The following is a 22,346-nucleotide window of genomic DNA, read 5'->3' as shown; positions in this document are numbered from 1 at the left end:
AATAGCTATTATCAAAAAATCTAGAAACAATAAATGTTGGAAAGGGTGTGGTAAAAAAGGAACCCTCCTGCACTGTTGGTGGGAATGTAAATTGATACAACTACTGTGGAAAACAGTATGGAGGTTCCTTAAAAAACTAAAAGAGAACCTAGGATCTTTAATTAAATATATTAAATAACCTGTGGCATTTATTTTGCTAAAATTTCCAAAGTTTTACTTGAATGACAAGAAATACTCCTTTTGTCTTTTCTTAGAAGTCTCATATTAACAATATTCTCTTTGATATTGCATGTTCAAGTAATTTGTCTGTAGTGATTTTATGTAAAAGACAAATAGCTTGGATATTAATTTCTTTATTCCCATGAGAATGCTGTAGATGTTACTCCACTAATTTTGGTCATTAAATGTTGCTGAACTCATTAGCTTTTGCTTTATAACAAATCACCTCAAAATCTCAGTGGCATACAACATTAAATAGTCATTTTTCATGCCTCTGCTGATAGGTGGAGAGTCTACTGATCTAGTCTGAACTCAGCTGGGCAGCTCTGATGATTTTGGTTAAGATAATTTTCATACTTACAGCTGGCTTAGGTCACCTGATCTAGGGTGATCCTGGATGTCTCTTTCATCCACATGTCTCATTCCACATGTCTTTATTCCGAGGAGGATCCATCCATACCGGGAGAGATCAGGCTGCTAGCCCAGCCATGTTCTTCTCATGGTGATGGTATAAGTGCAAGAGCAAATAAGTGCGATTGTTACCAACCCTTTTGAGTCAGGCCCCAAAAAGTGTCCTCCTGCTTGGTGTCTTTAGAACCAATAGAATGAGAAAGAGTTTGGTTCAGAAGGAAAGCTTTATTCTTTGATCAAAGAGTGGAGAGGTGCAAGCCTGAGCTCTAGAGGACACACTCTCCCCGAAAGGCTGTGAGCAGGCTGCTTTACAGGGTTCTTGTCAGAGGGGAGAGGAGGGAGCAGAGTTCTCTCCTGATGGGCACCGCTGCACTGCTCACATTCCACGTGGCGGTGCCAGCACGGCGTCTCTGACGTGGCCTGCCACCGCCATCTTGAATTGCCGTGCTGTGCTCAGCACTTTTGTACAAGGTCCCAGCCTGAGCTGACGTGTCAGCATAGTCGTTTCACACTAGGAACCCTGTCTGAGGTGCCAGGTGTGAGGCCTCCGCATGTGGCCCCCTATGAGCAAGTAAAACTGGATGAAGCACAAAGGAAAAGGAAAAAAAAAAAAGGTTAGATTTTATTACCCAGATTCTATTTTTATTTCCCAGGAATTTTAATGGGCTTTGTTGGTGAAAAGTCCCTCCTGTGTCTTTTGTCCTGCTCCTCATTCTTGAGGAGCTCTGAGGGAGCGAAGTCTGTCGTCTGTATCTGCTTCTTGCTGATCTGGGGCGTCCTCATAACCTCGGGTAGAGAAGCAGAACTTCTCTCCAGCTACTTTTAGATATGTTTGATTGTCACCAGGCCTCAGCCCTAACTGTTCTTACCCCTGAGGGACTACCATTTGTCTAACCTTTTGGAGACAAAGGACACCAGACAATTTAAGACACATAGCCCAAATACTAGCAAGAGAATAATGGTCATATGTCAAATTTTTCTTAAAAATGAGGGTATCTAGATCTTTTGCCTGTAGGCAAAAGTATGCCCTGATGTTGAGGCTCACTGCCAAGGACTGAATATCTCTGGTGACACTTTTGTTGTTTTTTGGAAAAGAAGCTTCAGGCCAGAGAGAGGTTCACATGAGTAGTCAAGGGAGTCCATTGCCCCACGTTGTCACTCTGGAGTTTGGGGCTCAGGGGCCCCCTTCACTTGAGTGTGATGTGCCCATGGAATAATCCCCTGCAATTCCAGGGCAGAATGGGTGGTTAGGATCGTGAAGTGTGGTCCGTTCCACTTAGGAGTGAACTGATTGTGGGCTGCCAGTTTTCCAGGTTTTTTTGGTACACCCAGTCTCCTGGCCAGAAGGGGTGTTGGGCCAGGTCAGTGGGTGCAGGCAGCACTAAGTTACCATATTCTATGAGAGCTTTCATGGTTTCACCTACCTGGTAGGCATACTTGAGGTATAGGGGGCTCAAGGGGGCTAAGGTGTCCCTTAGGCTTGGGGAATGGGTCTACCATACATGAGTTCAAATTCACTTAGATTTAACTTATCTCTTGGGGCTAACTGCATGCAGATTAGGGCAATTGGAAGCAACTTAATCCAATTTTCTTGAAGTTCCTAACATAGCTTGGCTAAGGCCCATTTGAAGATCTCATTGCATTGCCCTACGTTCCCTGATGTTTGGGGTCTTCAGGCTGAGTGAAAGTTCCATTTTATTCCCAGGATACTCATTATCTCTTTCATCACTTGAGACACAAATGCTGGACCATTATCATTTTGTAGGGACTCTAGGAGCTCAAACCTGGAAATTATTTCTTTTAAGGCTTAGCCACTTCTTTTAATGCCTTAGCCACTTCAGCTGCCATTTCAGTTCTAGCAGGGAATGCTTCTATCCACCCAGAAAATGTGTCTACTAGCACCAAGAGATACCTGAAATTGACTGGTACTCTCAGCATGATGGTGAAATCTGTCTGCCAACCTTCTCCAGGATATGTCCCTCTGGTTTGAATGGGCCTTATCTGAGAGCTTCTGAGGGGGTGGGGGTGGGGGTCTGGTGTTGGAGTTGGTCATTATGCAGATGAAGCACGTCTCAACTATGCAACTAATTATACTTTTCATGACAGGAGTTACGATGACCTCAGCTAACCAGTTGTTAAGGGCTTGCCTCCTATACTGAGTTCCTTGATGAGCTTCCCTGATGGTTTGACAAGCTTCAGTTTGGGGGAAGAATCATGGCCCATGTTCTTAACTAGCCATCCATGGCCTTTGGGGGCTTTGTCTAATTCTTCCTTTGTGTAGATTGGGGAATAATTGAATGGATCCAGCCTTCGAGGTATGAGGGTAGTTGACAAGTTACTGACTGGTTCTAGGGCCACTTTTTTGGCAGTTGCTTCTGCCTTGTTTTTTCCCTTTAATAACTCTGCATCCCCCTTTTGAGACTCCTACAATGAATCACTGCCACCTTTTTTTTGCTGTGCTGCATCTAAGAGCTTAAACTTAAGCTTAAGCCATGCTTAAGCCATGTTATACCTGTTTATTCTCTTCAGTAAGCATACCTCTTTTCTTCCAAATAACCCAGTATATGTGTAAGGTGGCATAGGCATACCGAGAAACCTGTGTAAACCTTTAAGATTTTCTTGGTCCAGAGATGAGACCTCTGATCAGATGAGGGCTATCAGCTCTGCCTTTTGGGCAGAAGTCCCCTGGGTTAGGCTTCTTGCCTCTGTGACTTGGGTCTGGGAGGTCACTATGTATCCCACCAACCTTTTTTCCTCTCTCATAAAACTGCTCGCATCTGTGAACCATTGTTCTTTGGCATTCAGGAGAGGCTCGCTTCCTAGTTTGGGCAACTGGAATAGATCATGTCTGTGGTTTCTATACAGTCATGCTCCAGGGGCTCTGTTTCCATGGGTAGCAGGGTGGCAGGATTTATCATGTGACATATTTTTATTGTAGCCACTGGGTTGTCTATAAGCATAGTCTGAACTTGAATAGACCTTCCAGGGGATGGCCTTCTGCTCCCTTAGAACTTACTCGAACCTGGTGGGGAGTCCATATAGTGACTGGCTGACCAAACATTAACTTTTCAGCCTCCTTTAGCAGGGTTGTAGTAACAGCTACTTCTCGTAGGCAAGGAGGCCATCCCTTAGTGGTTCAAGCTAACTGTTTAGAAAAACAAACACCACCCAAGTTAAGAGGTCCCAGTTTTTGAGCTAATATTCCATGGGCGATTCCCCTTCTCTGATGAATGTAAAGGTCAAAGGGTTTAGCTAAATCTGGGAGGACCAGGGCAGGGGCCTGAAATAATTGCTTTTTGAATTCTTGAAAGGCCCCTTTGCCTTCTGAATTCCATTCAAAAGGATCATCATCCTTCCTTTTCAACTTTTCATATAGAGGCCTAGCTATTATACCATACTTAGGGATCCAGATATGGCAAAACCTGGCTATCCCCAAGAAACCTCTAAGCTGTCTTCTAGTTTTAGGAGGGGTGAGGCTACAAATGGCTTCTTCTCTTTTCTGGGGTAGGCTTCTCTGACCTTCTGTGAGAATGAAGCCTAGGTAGGTCACCCAAGTCTGTGATATTTGAGCCTTTTTCTTGGACACCTTAGATCCTTTATGGGCTAGGTGTTTCAGAGCAGTTATAGCATTTTTGTCAAAGACCTCCTTAGTAAGGCTGACGATCAGGATGCCATCTACATACTGATGGAGGGCTCCCTCTTCCAGATGTACCTCTTTTAGGTCTTTAGCTAAAGTTTCCCCAAAGATGGTAGGGGAATTTTTGAAACCTTGGGGCAGGACTGTCCAGCAGTATTGTTGTTTTTATTGCGTGTAGGGTTCTGCCACTCAAAAGCAAAAGTCTCTTTTGACTCTAGGGCTAAGGAAATACAGAAGAAGGCATCTTTTATTTTTATTTTTTAAATTTTATTGAAGTATAGTTGATTTACAATGTGTGAATTTCTGATGTACAGCAAAGTGATTCAGTTATACATATATATATTCTTTTTCATATTCTTTTCCATTATAGTTTATCACAGGATATTGGATATAGTTTCCCGTGCTATACAGTAGGACCTTGTTGTTTATCCATCCTATATATAATAGTTTGCGTCTGCTAATCCCAAACTCCCAATCCTTCCCTCCCCCACCCCTCTCCCCCTTGGTAATCACAAGTCTGTTCTCACAAGTTTGTTCCTGTTTTGTGGATATGTTCATTTGTGTCATATTTTAGATTCCACTGTCCAGTTTTCCCAGCACCACTTATTGAAGAGACTGTCTTTTCTCCATTGTATAGTCTTGCCTCCTCTGTCATAGATTAATTGACTGTAAGTGCATGGGTTCATTTGTGGGCTTTCTCTCCTGTTCCATTGATCTATATGTCTGTTTTTGTGCCAGTACCACACTGTTTTGATGACCGTAGCTTTGTAGTATAGTTGGAAGTCAGGGAGCCGGATTCTTCCAACTTCGTTCTTCTTTCTCAAGATTTTTTTGACTATTCGGGGTCTTTTGTGTTTCCATATAAATTTTCAATTTTTTTGTTTTAGTTATGTGAAAAATGCCATTGGTAATTCGATAGGGATTGCATTGTAGATTGCCTTGTAGATTGCACTGTAGGTTGCCTTGGGTACTTTGGTCATTTTAACAATATTGACTCTTCCAGTCCAAAAACATGACATATCTTTCCATCTGTTTGTGTCATCTTCAATTTCTTTCATCATTGTCTTTTAGTTTTCAGAGTACAGATCTTTTGCCTCCCTAGGTAGGTTTATTCTTAGATATTTTATTATTTTTGATGTTATGGTAAACGGGATTGTTTCCTTAATTTCTCTTTCTGATATTTTGTTATTATTGTATAGAAATGCAACAGATATCTGTATATTAATTTTGTATCCAGCAACTTTACTGAATTCATTGATGAGCTCTAGTAGTTTTCTGGTAGCATCTTTAGAATTTTCTATGTACAGCATCATGGCATCTGCAAACAGTGACAGTTTTACTTCTTTTCCAATTCAGATTCCTTTTATTTCTTCTTTTCCTCTGATTGCTGTGACTAGGTCTTCCAAAACTATGTTGAATAAAAGTGGTGAGACTGAGCAACTTTGTCTTGTTCCTGATCTTAGAGGAAATGTTTTCAGCTTTTCACCATTGAGTATGATGTTAGCTATGGGTTTGTCATATATGACCTTTATTATGTCAGGATATTTTTCCTCTATGCCCGCTCTCTGAAGATTTTTTTATCATAAATGGATGTTGAATTTTTATCAAAAGCTTTTTCTGCCTCTATTGAGATCATCATATAGTTTTTATTCTTCAGTTTGTTAATGTGGTGTATCACATTGATTGATTTGTGGATATTGAAAAATCCTTGCATCCCTGGGATAAATCCCACTTGATCATAGTGTATGAGCCTTTTAATGTCTTGTTGCACTCGGTTTGCCAGTATTTTGTTGAGGATTTGTGCATCTCTGTTCATCAGTGATATTGGCCTGTAATTTTTTTTTTTTTGAGATATCTGTGTCTGGTTTCGGCATCAGGGTGATGGTGGCCTCATAAAATATATTCAGAAGTGTTCCTTCCTCTACAATTTTTTGGAGTAGTTTCAGAAGGATAGGTGTTAACTCTTCTTATCTTCCTTCTTCCTGCTGGTTATGCAGCCTGCAATGAGTGGTATGTGCATGAGAGCTCTCCCTTCAGGGGTTTCCTGACTCCATTTTAAATGAGGTTTTCCTTTATTTATTTTCACATTTTCCCTTTTTTATCAAGCTTTTTCCTGGAAAGCATTGCTTGTCAAGAGTTAGGTTGTACATATTTAGTGGGTTTTATCCCTTGGTGCCAGGAATGACCTTTCTTGGTTTTCATGTCTCCCATCTGAGGGAAAGCGCATTGTGATGTGAAACCATTTTAGTAACAAGGAGGGACAGGAGGGAGAACTTTCAGCTGTTTCCCATTTAAAGTCTATATCCTTTCAAGGTCATAAACATTGGAGATCATCTCAGAAGTGTGAAGCTAGCATCAATCTAATGAGTATGTCATTTCTACAAAGGATAGACAGGCAACAGGTACAGAACTTAAAAATAATTATGCAAAGCAGAATTAAAATTAACATGACTAGTCCAATTTGTATTGTGCTTGTTTCTTTATCATGTGTAATTAAATTTTTACCTCTCCAGAGGTATTTATTCGTGTGCAACTTGTGGTATTTGCTATTGTATAAATGCCTTCTTGTTCAGCAAGTAGGTAATCAAGGGCTACACAATTGTCCAAAACTACTTTAGCCAATGAATTAAGTGATTGTTGTTGGGCTGCTACTGCTTTGGCTCTGGAATCGTCCAGCTCTCCTGCTGTCAAAAAGAGATTTCTGATCATGTGTTCACTGGCACTTATTCTGACCCAAAGGAGAAAGGCTCTCCCTGTGGAGGCAAACTCAGAGTCATATATTCCCTTAGTATTTCCCATTTAAGGGGCTGTGGAGGCTTAATGGGGTGGATCGATGGGAGGTTTCAAAAGCTTTACTTTGTAGCTGATATCAAGGGGATGCTGGGTGAAATTAGGAAGCACTTGAGACAAGTGAAAAAATTTATTACAGGGTGGACTGAAGGGTCACCACTGTTGTTAATGGATGGGAGTTTCTGGTGGCAAACCCAACAATTAGATAAGTATCCTTTTGTAATAGATTGAGAAATACAAATGAGAGCATTGTCTGTCTGAGAAAAGGAGGGAGAGAGACTAGGGTAGGAAGTAACCATGGGAAAAAAGTAAACAGGCCTGGTAAGGTCATATTGAGAGAGCTATCTCATTCAGCGGTCATGTGCTTCGATTCCCGGTAAATTTGATTTGAAGGTTCCCAGTGCACATAGGACTGTATATCAGATGGAGCCTTCTTTAGCTATATGCTGTGTATCTAAGGCTTGAGTCTCTGATGCTTGGGTGCCATCTGGGTAGTGAGGAGGACCTTGTATAGTCCCTTCCAAGGAGATATAGGGCAGCATTTTTTCTTATTGATTCCAAAACAGAAAGGTGTGAGAAAATGGGGAACTGTTTAGTTTGGGAATCTGTAGTCAGATACCTGAGGAAACCGAAAAGCTTAGGGTCTAGTTCAGCTTACAGATGTATAACAAAACCTTAAAGACAATTAACAGGACAAGAATCTAATATTTACAAACGTGCAAACAATTTTTCTCTCCATAATTATTCCTCCTTTTGTCAAAGGTAATCATAGTAGAACTCATTTGTTTGAATTAATTTGGGCCTGATTATTGACCCAAATGCAGCAAGAATAGTAAGTGACCACATAAGCTCTTTTAAAGAATACTTTCCTGGAATCTTGTAAGCAAGATACTAGAGTGATTTTTCCAGGCAGTTTCTTAAAATTGGTCGTATCTGAGTGTATGTATAGCTTTCTCAAATATGACATTCCAGTCAAAGACTTGATAATATAGCCAATATTTCCAATTGTTTCCTGTTTCAAGGAGAACAGCTTCTTATTAAACTCATGCAAACAACTGTATTGACATTAAAAGAAAAATACTCATTGACAGTTTCTGAATATTGAAGGGATCAGGCAGAGAGAAAAAGTAAATGCTTCATCTTTGTTTACAAAGGTACATTTTATCAAATTGCTGAAAGTCATAGATAGCTTAAGAGAAAAAGCTTTCTTAAATCTGATAAATCAAAACATTAAAAAAATCAGCAATTTCAAATAAAAAGTCATACAAGAAATTATAACCATCTTCCTCAGTTTATTTAGTCCCATGTAACTAATTCTTGTTGATTTCAATCTTTTGTTGGAAGTTTTATGAAGCCATCAGTTTCTCCATGAGAGTTCCAAAAATTTTTACCCAGTTCAGTGGTATGATTAGAAAAGTTATCAGAAAGCTCTATTCCAGAATACCTGTCAGAGCCCTTTCCATGAATTTCTCTGTAGATGAAGCACTTGTGCAAGGACACTTTTGTAAAAGCATCAGAGTAAAACAATAACTGTAAGGAACAAATAACTTTAAAATAGCCACAGTTAAAGATCTGATGAGAATTGCAATTTATGAAGAAATTTGGTTATTTCTGTGACACATAACACTTTAAGATAATAACTAGAATTACAAGTGATAATAGAACATATCAGATTTCTAGGACTTTCATACAATTCTGGAATACTTATATTAATAACATGTCCACACAAATATAATCTAATAAAGGTTTAGCATCACTTACTTGACAATGTTTCCCACATAACTTAACAAATCAATTAAGCCTAATTAGTGTAACATCTCTCCTTTTATAAGGAGAGAGAACACATCTTTTGAGATGTTCCAGAGGCCCTCTGGAACATCCCAAAGTTAGTTTGAGGTCAAAAAGACTTCATTTACAACTTGATTTTTTTTGGGGGGGAGGTATTTGTCAAATACCAAAAGGTTTCAAAACACCTAGTCAAATAGGATCATAAGTCATTGTGAAACTATCCTTAGTTATCTAGGTGACCAAAACAACAATTAAAGACTTCACAGGAAAACATAGAAGGTTGCTCCACAGAAATGTAGAGCAAAACTTAGCTCTTTTATTATCAAGATGACTAGTTTCCTTAAGTAATCAAAGACCTGTGTAAACAGTGTGAGGCACAGTTGGTAAAACATAAAATCTTTGCTTTTAAGCAGATTACTTATAAAGGTAGGGAAAAATCTTTCATAAGATTTTCTTATATCAGGAGCAGACCAATAATAGTCCAACGAAACTTTGTTCTTTAGCAGATGAAAGAAAATTAAGTTCCGGTTTTATCTAAGTACACTATTGATCTTAAAGGTTAATTTAAAAACCCTTATAACCAATTTGTTCAATCTTATTCAGCTTGATCATACATAAAATTCCCTTCCCAGGATTCTTTTTCCACAAACCTTCTACAACTTTCTATATCCATTTAGCTTTTGTCCTATCTTTTTTTCTTTTCTTATTCTGGAGCAATCATTTTATTTTAGGACAAATTTTTTTTCCCGTATCAAAAATGCATCTCCATTATTTATACCTTCTTTCACTGAAAACTCATATCCTACTTTTCATATACAGTCATTTTCTTTCATCCTTATTATTTCTAGTAGTTTTGTAAAAGCAAACAAACAAAACAAAAACCTTTTAGCTCTTTTACAAATCAGGTTTGTATTTAAAATTTTTTCCTCCTCTTTTTTGCTGACAATTTCAATTTCATTAGTTCAAATGTTATCTTCTCAATTTCAAAAACTTACAAAGCTTATCTAGGAAAGAAATGATGCGAGGTAGTTGTTATAGAATAATTACAGATTTACTCTTATAGGAGAGAATAACTGTCTATTCACTATATTAAATGAATGTAAATTCCTTCTACATAATATAGTTAAAATAAAGCATATACTTTTGGAAATTACAGTATGAGATTCACTGTCTTACCTCTGTCTACAGTTTCATCCTGACATTGCTCTGATAGAGTGAATGAATGAACAGACAGAGGCAACAGGATCCCCACATTACTGCCGAAGAGCGTTGTCCTAAATTGAGTAGACAGAATAAAGATTTGAAAAATGGGAAGACAACTTCCAAATTGATGGCAGATCTATAAATCTGGGAAACCACTACCAGAATTCCCAGCCTTGCAAGTAATTATAAGAAATGGGAGAATTTCTTTTATACAAAGGTTGCTGCCTGGCTACAAATCTGAAAAGATCAGGTAACAGGTATGAGCATATTAAACAATTATTGCAGTCTGACTGACCTTGAGGAATTATCACTGAGTTTGAACAGGGCAGAAAGGGTGGTTGTTTTTGAACTGACCTTTTCAGCTGGCTGCACAAACCATTTTGTGGCTCAGTTCATTGTGGTAGAAGAGCAGTAGCTTTCAATCATGCTGAATCATTCCTTAGTAAGAAACATAGTGTATATTATGTATATACATACATACATATGTGTATATATACTTACATATATAAAACCATCTAAGTAACAAAAATAAAAGTTTACCCTCTTGCACTGTTGGTGGGAATGTAAACTGATACAGCCACTATGGAGAACAGTATGGAGGTTCCTTAAAAAACTAAAAATAGAACTACCATACGACCCAGCAATCCCACTACCAGGCATATACCCAGAGAAAACCATAATTCAAAAAGAGTCATGTACCACAGTGTTCATTGCAGCTCTATTTACAATAGCCAGGACATGGAAGCAACCTAAGTGTCCATCAACAGATGAATGGATAAAGAAGATGTGGCACATATATACAATGGAATATTACTCAGCCATAAAAAGAAATGAAATTGAGTTATTTGTAGTGAAGTGGATGTACCTAGAATCTGTCATACAGAGTGAAGTAAGTCAGAAAGAGAAAAACAAATACCGTATGCTAACACATATATATGGAATCTAAAAAAAAGGTCATGAAGAACCTAGGGGCAAGACAGGAATAAAGACGCAGACCTACTAGAGAATGGACTTGAGGACATGGGGAGGGGGAAGGGTAAGCTGGGACGAAGTGAGAGAGTGGCATGGACATATATACACTACCAAATGTAAAATAGGTAGGGGGAAGCAGCCACATAGCACAGGGAGATCAGCTCAGTGCTTTGTGACCACGTAGAGGGGTGGGATAGGGAGGGTGGGAGGGAGACGCAAGAGGGAGGAGATATGGGGATATATGTATATGTATAGCTGATTCACTTTGTTATAAAACAGAAAATAACACACCATTGTAAAGCAATTATACTCCAATAAAGATGTTAAAAAAAAAAAGATCACACACTAACCAAAAAAAGTTTCATAAATTGACATGTATTTCCTATTTTTAGTGTATGCCATGTATGTATTCTGTTTTGCACCTTATGAAATTGCTCTCTTTTATTTATATATATGGATAGTAAATAAATCTATAACAAATCTATTTATAAATTATAGATAAAATTTAAGATACATATTATCAATTTATTTATATAGACAAATACAGGTAATATGTGTATCATAATTAACCAGTAGTATGTGAACACAGTTTGAAAAACAAGAAGTTATAGTAAATCCTCTCACAGGAAAAGTTATAGTAAATCCTCTCACAGGAAAATGCTTTCATGGGAGTTCCACTGTTTCTCATCTTCCAAAGCGGCACTAGCTGCTTTCTTTGAATTCTTTCATCATCAGTACATACAGTTTATGTGGAGTTAATTTACGCTTATTACTCTATATGTTTTGACACTTTCTCTTTGGTCTATTTTGTATTCTGAGCTCTTTTCTCAACCTTTTAAATTATTTGTAATTTTTGCTTTCCAGTGAAAACTAGGAAGCAGGCAACTGTGAACTATCTCTCATATATTAGGATCCTGCAGTAGATTAGAAAAATTATAAATACGTTAAAAAATTTTTAGAAGTATGTTCTTCCTCATAATAATCTTTTTTCAATGTGGCATAAAACATGTTTATTAAGAGCCCCAAATAGCCCTTGTCTCTGCAAAAATTAAAAAGCCAAAACTAGACAAATTTATGTTTAGCAATCAGTATCTCAGTATACCATCCTATCTGGAAATGATTTAGATATTCAATGAATATCCATTATTTAATGTAACTTAGTATAAACTTTTATCTTATTTATAATTTTTAAAACACTTGTTTTTAGCGACTATGCTTCGGTTAGATATTAAATAGTTAACCATCATCTTAAGTTGTTTTTCTTGTTGACAAATTCTGTGACAGAAATAGCACAACCTAATTTTATCAGTAAACCCAGGTAGAAAAAGTTGTATATTTGCATTATATTCAATATTGATGACTCTGAAGACATGCCTTTTTCATTAAACCAACAAATTTAAGCTAACTTTTATTTCTCAAAGATTACCTCAGATCATATGAACTCAAAAAAACATTTGGGTTAGTTTCTGTGTTTCTGAGAGTATACTTGATTTATATAAACACTTAATGTTTCTTTAGGCCAATTAAATAGTGTTCTTTACAAATTAATTTTGACAATGCCACCTAGTGGTAGAAAAATATTATATACTTATACACATATAGACTTACATAATATACAGACAGACGCATACATCTTACAGGTTTTGTTTTTAATAATTTTAGCCATGTCTCAGGTAGAAAACTCAAAGGAATAGTTGCATCCAAATTGTGTTTCTGGCAGATTCAGTAAGTTAAGTTTACTTGCTCAGATGGCCAAAGTTTTTTACTAAAGATTTTTTATTTGCATGCTGTAAGTCATTTTGTCGTAGAAGCTTCTGTGTACCAATCAAAGAATGTATTCCATTGTCTCTGAGAGGTTTGGGATACTCTTTTTTAAGGGTGCCCCTTATAAATTTTATATAAAATAAAGATTCCCCAGAGTGGCCATTATAATTCCAAATTATCCAAAAGTTCATCCATTTTTTCAGAAAGGCACAAGATCCTGGTCCAAGGACTAGGTGGATCCTATCTTGCCTTTGGATTCCCTAAAACACCTTAATTATGATGGGTCCTGTTTTCCAACAGCTGTTCTAAAATACCAGAAATCACATGTTTTTCCCTCTTTTGAACAGAATGAGTGACTTACCAAGAAGGTTCATAAAAACAGATCCCAAATAAAGCTGGCGAGCTCAAAATGCAAAGAGACTGGAGCTCAGATCCAGGAGAGACCCTCAAACTCCAGGATTAGGGAGAAAGCCCTGAGCTCAATGAGCTTTGTGGTTACTAGCATTTGTTTGCTCACGTGCCTAGGAGTTGTTGGGGTCTTCTTTGGCTCTCACTTTTGATTACCAAATAATATCAACCACAGAAATAAAGTAGCCCATTATTTTACCAGCAAAATGGATTTATTCAGAAATAGCAGAGAATTGCAATTCAAGACAGGCAAGCTGGTGAGTCAGGTAAATCTGAAGAAACAGAGGGAAGGTCTACTTTTATTAGGTTTTGGAAGGAAATTGGGGAGGGTTGTTTTGAATGAAATTTCACTGAAGAAGAACAAGAGTTCAAGATTGCAGCAGTTTCTTATTGGCTGCAAGTGGTGGTTAGTGCGTTTCTGCTGGGGCAGGAAATGCTGCTGGGGCATTTCCTTCTTTTTCTTAAAAGCGGGAGATTAAATTCCCTTGTGAAAAATGTTCTCCCTTGTACCAGAAGAAAAGTAACATTCTTATCATCAAAGTTAAGAAGTTGAGACTGAGAAAACTTTACACAGAGAATTCTATACGAACAGACCTTGTTAAAGTCTTATTTTCCTTCTTCCTACTGGTTATGCAGGCTGCAATGAGTGGTATGTGCATGAGAGCTCTCCCTTCAGGGGCTTCCTGACTCCATTTTAAATGAGGTTTACCTTTATTTATTTTCACAATATCTACAAATGATAACTTACAGAACTGTTTTGCCTCTGCATATTGTGGACTATAAATGTCCCTTCTGAAATTAAAACTGACATATACACCCTACTATATATAAAATAGATAACTAATAAGGACCTTCTATATAGCACAGGGAACTCTTCTCAATATTCTGTAATGACCTATATGAGAAAAGAATCTAAAAAAGAGTGGATATATGTATGTGTATAACTGATTCACTTTGCTGTGCAGCAGAAACTAACACAACATTAAATCAACTATACGACAATAAAATTTTTTTAAAAATCTACACAACCAGAGGGGAAAAAAATAAAATTCAATTCAATTAAAATTGAAAATATAGGTATTAATATATTTAAATCTAATAAGATCAGAGACCCAATTACAGGTAACATAGAATGAATTAAGATTATGTTTCTTTGGAACCACTCTTGATACCAAATTCTGTACTGGTCAGTGTTCAATCAGAGAAATAGAATCACTTGTGTTGCTACTTAAATGCATACATATTTGCAGGAATTTGTTTCAGAGATTTGACCTCACACAATTCTGTGAGCTGTTTCAACAGTGTGATACTTTCCTATTTTATATGTGCTTAAAGTTCACAAGGCAGGCAGTTAGGAATTAAAAATGAATGTAACGTGAGTGAAAGCCAGGATAAGCTGGAACCCACAAACGGAAGAAGAACCCATGAGAATAGACTGGAACCAAAGTCAGTTCACACGGCCTTCATCCTTGATGAAGAGAGTATCTTAGAGAAGAAGCTGATATCTTTTATCATATAGATAAATGCACATATGACCCAGAAGTAGAGAAACGAAAGGAGGATTCTGGGAAAAGTGGATTTAATTTCAGGCCAGGCAGCTGCCACAGGCCAATGAGGAAAGTCAACAAATAGTCTCTGTCCTGACCTCTTGAGTACAAAAACAAAACGGCTGCTGCTTCACTTCTGCCCTTCAAATCCTGTGGAGAAACACCTTTGGTGGCTCATCCATTTTTTTCTTTTAAACTGCTCTTCTTCTTTTTTTTTTTTTTTCTAATTTGGCTGCACTGCACAGCATGAGGGATCTTAGTTCCCCAACCAAGGATCAAACCTGGGCCCACACAGTGAAAGGGCCGAGTCCTAACCACTGGTGGGAATTCTGGGAAACATAGGTCAGTCAAGCCAAGTTGACAATTTGCAAAGTTAACACAAACACATTACTATTTGTGTAGCAAAACATTAATATCGACAAGTGACATAAACAAAAACACTAAATAGGTTCACATTAAATACACATCAGGTTTTGCCATCCAAAGATTTTTGCATTAATCTGACAAATACATTCAGTTTTAAAAGATTTTTGGATTTTGTAATTGTCAAGAGATTCAAGATTTACTTTATGTTTCCAGGTAGAACAAATTTAAAGTGATGGTTTTGGGCAAAAAAGAATGTGAATAAAAAATGATAATCAAGAAAACTGTTGTTCTGCAACAGCATCCAATAAAGCAGATACTTTCCTTGACTCTAAATAGTGACTTTCCAGACTTCCCTGGTGACACAGTGGTTAAGAATCTGCCTGTCAAAGCAGGGGACACGGGTTCGAGCCCTGGTCCACGAAGATCCCACATGCTGCGGACCAGCTAAGCCTGTATGCCACAACTACTAAGTCTGCACTCTTAGCCTGAAGCCACAACTACTGAGCCTGCGTGCCACAACTACTGAAGCCCACGTGCCTAGAGGCTGTGCTCCACAACAAGAGAAGCCAGCACAATAAGAAGCCTGCGCACCGCAAGGAAGAGTAGCCCCCACTCGCCGCAACTAGAGAAAGCCCGTGCGCAGCAAGGAAGACCCAACGCAGCCAAAAATAAATAAATAAATAAGTTTATTTTATAAATAAATAAATAAATCGTGACTTTCAAGTAACTCTTCTCAGTAGACATATAACATACATAAACGATAAACTAAATATCTTCAGGGCACAAGTATTCTTTCAACTATCATTTTTTGGACTAATCAGATTAAAAAATCTGGCAATGAGAATAACCTCTATCATGGAATCCAGATTCCCAAGCCTAAAAAATATATAAATGTTCAAAGGATTTTCCAAAATGGTATGAAAAATGAATATATGAATGCTGTGGCCATGAGAATATGCCTCTCAGATCTCTGACCACAGCAAACATCATTGAGCAACGTTCCAAACTATTGCATTCTGAAATCCATTACCATGTTTGTAACTCAACTAGATTTCTGATGAGCTATTCCAAGCCAGTGCCTGAGCATGGTAGGAATATTATGGTAGGCCTGTCCGAGGAAATCCTGTGACCTCATAAATGACTTTGACTCCAAGATTCCATGACAATTCTTTAGCACTTGAGATCAGTCTAAGATGCTTGCACCCAAATTTTCTTCCATCTTTCACTCACTCCTGCATTTGAGATCAGACTTGCATCTCAGAATCATGGCTCTCCAAGCTCCTTCCTTTTTTTCTCACATTCATTTTTTCTAATAAAGTTTTGCACACTTAATCTTATCTTGGTGTCTGTTTCTTGAAGGAGCTAGTGTAACACAATGTTATGTTTTGGTCTATGTGTTTGTGTGTGCTTGTGTGTGTGCCACAAGAGCAAATACAAATAAAAATGAAATGCTTAATTCTCCTGTTATAAATAAGAGACTTCTCCCCTCCTTTTTCTGAGCTCATTTACTTTAGAAAATGTGTAAACTCTTCACTGTCTCTTTGAAATATATATAAATCTTGTAAAAGCTAATTAAGCTTATTGCCAGTTTTAAGATCCAGGAATGCCTTCTCAAGGACCTGGGAGCCATCTGTTTGAAGTGTAATCTTCAAGGAAGCTAGCCCCACTATCTCCAAGTTTCTGTGAGAAGGAAGGAGCCTAATTTGGGTAGATGCCTCTCTCCAAGTTGCAAAACTACTTAGGTATGACATTAGTGTCATAAAGATATGAGAAATTTATTTTTCCTTTAGATAAAACCAATTTCCTAACACAGATGGTCATTCCAATTACCAGATGAATTATGTGTGACCTATAGTGCTGTGAAATCCTTTTACTTGAGGACTATTTATTATTTATCTTGAGAACATATATGTGATGGTTGGCCATTTGGCTATATAAAAATTGTCTCTAAAATCTCTTAGTGGATTACCTGTGATGTACATCACATTCTGGTTTAATTCTTATTCAACAGTAAAATTGTTTTCTTTCTCTTCTACGTATATGGAAGAAGTTTTCTAGGTTGGGAAGAGATTTTTTAAAAATTATATGTCCCAACAATATGTATATGTATATATATATATATATATATACACACGTATACATGTATATATGTATGTGTATGTGTGTGTATATATATATATATATATATCTGTATATACATATCTGTGTATATGTATATATATACATACATTTCCCCAACATGTATATGTACATGTGTATGTATATATTTATATACATATATGTTTCTATGTATACACATACTTTTGAAAACATTGTGTTTCAGAAATGTTTACATAGTATTAATTTCAATTGCTCTAAAAATATTCTATGGTAATATTTTCTTCAAAATATTAAGCAAATTCAGAGGTATTCAACAAGTCATTAGATATTTCTTGCCCTTGTAAGACACAAACTTGTGACAAAAATATTTAGAAAAATAAGAGCTGGGATATATTTTATAATGCAATATGAAACAAGTGTTACAGAAGTGTGTATCTATAGAATTTGGGAAAATTTCATAGAAGAAATCTTCTTGGCTTTATTGTCCAAACATTTACAGTACCACTATTCTTCATCTTCCCCATTATATACAAAATATCTCTCTTCTTGTGGGGGTAATGGAACTTCTTGATTATGTCAGTAACTTCCTAGCTCCTCATACCTTACTGCTTCTACCTGCCTTCCTTTCCCCAAAGAATTACATAGAAGCCTACATGATCCCTTAAATATATAACTCAGATAACTTCATTCCTTTGATAAATCTGTGCATTTGTCCCCATTTCACTCATTGGTCTGTAGATTTGCACTCCTACCCCTCTGGCTTTTTCTTTTAGTACCCTGGTAAGCTAACTCAACCCCAGATTCACTGGCCTATATGCCTTTTCTTGCATTCCAGGCAAGCTCCCTCCTCATGGATACGGTCCCAGCTCTTCCTGTGGTTAACATCCTTATTTTCTTCTGTATTTTATTCAAATGTCTCATTTTCAGTGACCTGCGTTGAACATCCAGATTTATTAATTCCATCTGCTTCCTCCCTCCCTCAGCACTCCTTCTCCTACTTATACTTTTCCCTTATATATATATAAATCCATAGTGTGTTTTTTTTTTGGCTGCGTTGTGTGGCTTGTGGGTGATATTTTCTTTAAAAATCAACAGCTAATTCAGAGGTATTCAACAAGTCCCTGACCAGAGATTGAACCCAGGGCCCCATCAGTGAGAGTGCCAAGTACTAACCACTGGACTGCCAGGGAATTTCCATAGAATTTTTTTACCTTCTTAATAATTATGATTTACTTGTTTATCATACCTGTTGTTTATTCTCTGTTTACTCTAGCCTGAATATCAGCTGTTCAAATCCAGGTATCTTTGGCAATTTTGCTCACTGATGCATCTAAATCCTAACCACTTAGGATGGTTATGGTGCCTGATACATAGCTGGCACTCAGTAAGCATTTGTGTGATAAAGGAATGCATGCATGCATAGAAGAAGCCATGTAAGATGGCAAGTGAAGGCAAAATGGGTTTCAGTTGGCCAGTGTACGATTTTATGTAAATTACTGTGTGCTGAAGGAAAGCAGCAAGTCTGAGAATTGATGGGTATGTTTGTGGACTTTGAATAATGCAGAGGAGAAGAACTGGGTTCAAGGAAATTGAAGAAATGTGTCTGGAAAAGTAAGCTGTTGCTATATACTTTTTCCTTACTGGTTCTTTGTACTTAGGTTTCCAGTCACTAGAAAACTACTCAGCATCTACAATAGTCAGTGGTATAATGAGCACTGTTTCAGAAGATAGTATATAAAACAGGCTGTAGGGGGAAAAGCCATTTGAAAACTGCTGCAGTTGTCCCTCAATAATCTTAAGAGGATAGGTTTGAATGAAATGCCTTAAAATTCAAATATCACTAGTCCTAACATTTTTGTGATAACTGCCAATTTCTGTATCACCAGTATGACTGATTCTCTTTGTCCAGCAGTACTGTATTTCTGTTATCTGAGTTTTTTTTAATAACCTTTTACAAAACTTTCATATAAGTTATATGCTTTACATACCCTCCACAGAATTTATGTTCTATAATCATAATCAGAGGAGAGAAACAGAACAGAATTTAGACAAGTTAAAGCCTAAAACTTGATTTAAAAAAATTTTGTATTAGTTAAGGCTTTGTAAATTATTTAAGCATAATATTTATAAAATTACTATTCAATTTTATTTTAAATGTCTATTTGTTTGAGTTAAATACACTGTGACAATATTTGGATAACTTTGAAGAGACATAAATATAGAACAGATATGCTGAGACTATCTGCTGTGTATACATCCTAAAATAGACATATTAGAGTCAAAGCTCAACTGCTCATATTAATAAAAGGAAAAATGTGTCTTCATCTGATAGGAGGTGATAAAAACTCATTTTTATACTTGAGCATGAGATGAGTATTTGAAGTCTAAAACATAATGTATTTATTTCATGAAGACCAAACTAATGAATTCCTGGAATTTCTTTACTGGTATTTGCTTATCTGTAAAAGCCATTTCAAGTGAATATTAGAGGGAATAATCTCTAAGATTGATGCAGAGCTCACACCCAAGAGAACTGAGCTAGCCGTCATCTCTCCTCAAATAGATATAGTTAAGTCCTTTGGTTTCAAGTATCTTCCACTTAGATTGTAAGATGAATGAAATGATTAAGCAAACTAATAAAGAAAGTACTTAAACTCAGTAAATTTGAAGGACAAATTATTTGGAAAATAGAATGTGCTAATAATAATTTTCCTGTAGAAAACTTGGAAAAAATAATTGCTCAGAAATAAGACACTATGTTGTGCTTCAGTAATCTAATTTACAATGAGCATTTAAATGCTGAAATCTCTTTAAGCACATAATTTAAGGCCAAGGTCAATCGAAAAAGGATCCAATAATGGATATTTTTTTCTAGAATTGATGGATTAACTTAAGAAACTCAAACTCATAATTCAGAAACCATATAATATTTGGAATAAAAATATTGATGTTAACTTCTTAAAATAATTTTTAGTTTAAAAATGTATTTTGTGCTACTTGAGCTATAATTATCAATTTGCATTTGAAATTACTCGTTCCATAAACACTGACTGATAACCTCAAATTTTATCCATGATATTACTTAATGAATTCCTGAATATTTAATGTTAAAATATACCTACATACCAATATTTCAACAAATTTAACACCACTGAGTCTGATAATGAAAATAGGTTTTTTACATGTGCTGCCAGATTGATAGTAATTTTTAAATACCTTAACTTGTAAGATGCATTGCTATTTTAAGTAAAATAAATGTGAAAAAAATGGATACCTCTAAAGATGATAAACTGGAGAAATACATAGACAAAAGTAAATATGGGAAACAACCTTCTGAAGACAAGATCTATATTTTAAAATAATTAATATCACAAAATTTATAAAATGTTGGAAAGAGAAAATGATGAAAATCATTACAAGGAACACTTTGGTAAAATTATTTTGTGCTTTTTCATTACATGTACTTAGTACTGCTTTTATGCTTTTAACTATTAAATTATTTGATTTTTTCATATTATTGACTAAGTTACTATTTTATATAGTTCTCAGCATCTCAAACATGTGGCATTTCTAGGAAGGACTATACCATATTACTAGTGGTAAGTTTGAGCATTTTTAATAATTGGTGAAGCTATTTCTCAGTATAAATTTCTTTAAAATCCTTGAGAAATGAAAGCTGAGTGTCTGTTTTAACATTACTGTCCAACAGTCTGCATTAACATTATTTTGCTCTTCCAGGAAACTCTTACCCAAGAAGGTTAATTTACAGATAAGTTTGTTCTAAGTACTTCATGAAAATCCAGACACCCAAAGCATAGAATATTTCACTAGCTCTCCTGAAGTACAAGTCTCTTCTCACAGCCATCGACTTCTCAGATGGGCTCATCAAGGCTCACTTCGACAATCCCAACTGAGTCCCTTACTAATAAATTATTATTTTACAAATTTGACCCAATTTCAAGTATACCCTCTCACTGAAAGGACCCCCTTTAATTGGATCCCCCAAATCTTATAAATATCCTGTCCTGACCTTTCTGTTCCAAGTACTCCTAAAACTGTCAAGATAGTTCACTGCCTTTCTGCAGTAAGCAATAAATCTATATTCAGTCAGTGGGTTATTTTGGTAGTCTTTCTGGAGAGGTGACAGGAGACACCCCTTCTACTTAAAGAATGCCTACGATTATTATTGACTTATTTACTGTCAGATTTCTATAAAATAAAAGAGCATTAGCATCACTGTTTTGTTATACTCAGCAGCTTGCCATATGGTAAGCATACATTAGAAGACAATTAAGGGTGAAAAGGACTGCTTTTCTCACATGACACAATTACATAGTGTGAAAACATTCAGGAGGTGTTTATGAACTCAGTGGATGCTGAAACATAAGGTATTTCTTCACGAGACATAAGGAATTTTGCAAGAAAAATATAACCAGTATTTTAGTTCTTTTTTAGAGATCTAATTAGTATGTCTTTTAAAGAAAAACTGTCTAAAATTTAAATTATTTTTAAGGGAATTTTAGTCACTTGAAATCTTCAGTTTATAAATCAGGAAAAAATCTTTTAACTCTTGATACTCCTACGTAAGATCATGCAGCTTTAAGTTAGGTTAACAGTAGATTGCTGTTTATATGAAAATCTAACCCTTGAGTTAGTTAAACATGCAGTTCCATGAGTCTGTTATAATGCCTGGAAGATTTGAGTCTTTATTCATAAATATGTGAAAAATACTTTTGTATAGAAAAGAACTGCACAAAAATAGACATTAAGATTCAAGTAAAGAAAGCATAGGGATTGAAGACAAATCAGAGCATAATTTTTGAAAATTGAAATATAACATACACTAGAAAAAAGTGCACAAATCATCAATCAGTATTCAGTTCAGTGAAACTCTACAAAGGCAAGTATGCAGTCAACACTGGATGAAGAAACAGAATAATATCCATATCTTGGAACTTCCCTGCATGTTCCTTCTCTATCACTATCTCCCCTCAAAGATGATGTTTTCATGGAGGAGTTTTGGCGTTTTCATAGGTGTATACCTATGTCAAAATTATACTTTAAATATGTGAAATTTATTTTGTTAATTACACCTCAATAAATTATTTATAAAAAGTAAGTATACAAAATGATTTCCAATA

At 36.2% G+C, this 22,346-nt stretch overlaps 1 long non-coding RNA gene across 2 annotated transcripts in view; it reads right to left on the bottom strand.

Moving 5' to 3' along the window:
* Nucleotides 1-1,117: 1,117 nt before the first annotated feature.
* LOC309626046 overlaps nucleotides 1,118-22,346 on the bottom strand; it is a 39,250-nt gene continuing 18,021 nt past the window's right edge. The window contains exons 3-5 of one of the 2 annotated variants that reach the window (XR_014242934.1): nucleotides 10,403-10,486; nucleotides 10,022-10,119; nucleotides 1,118-1,207 (exon numbers count right to left, since the gene is read on the bottom strand). This is a non-coding gene — a long non-coding RNA (uncharacterized lncRNA). Of the gene's footprint in view, nucleotides 1,208-9,740; nucleotides 10,120-10,402; nucleotides 10,487-22,346 lie in introns of those variants that run through there. The other variant, XR_014242935.1, reaches the window with a different exon arrangement.

This window comes from Balaenoptera borealis (assembly GCF_965194805.1).
Source record: "Balaenoptera borealis genome assembly, chromosome: 3".
Classification (NCBI taxonomy): Eukaryota; Metazoa; Chordata; class Mammalia; order Artiodactyla; family Balaenopteridae; genus Balaenoptera; species Balaenoptera borealis.
The sequence above is the reverse complement of the archived record's forward strand: the minus strand, read 5'-3'. Positions and strand labels throughout refer to the sequence as shown.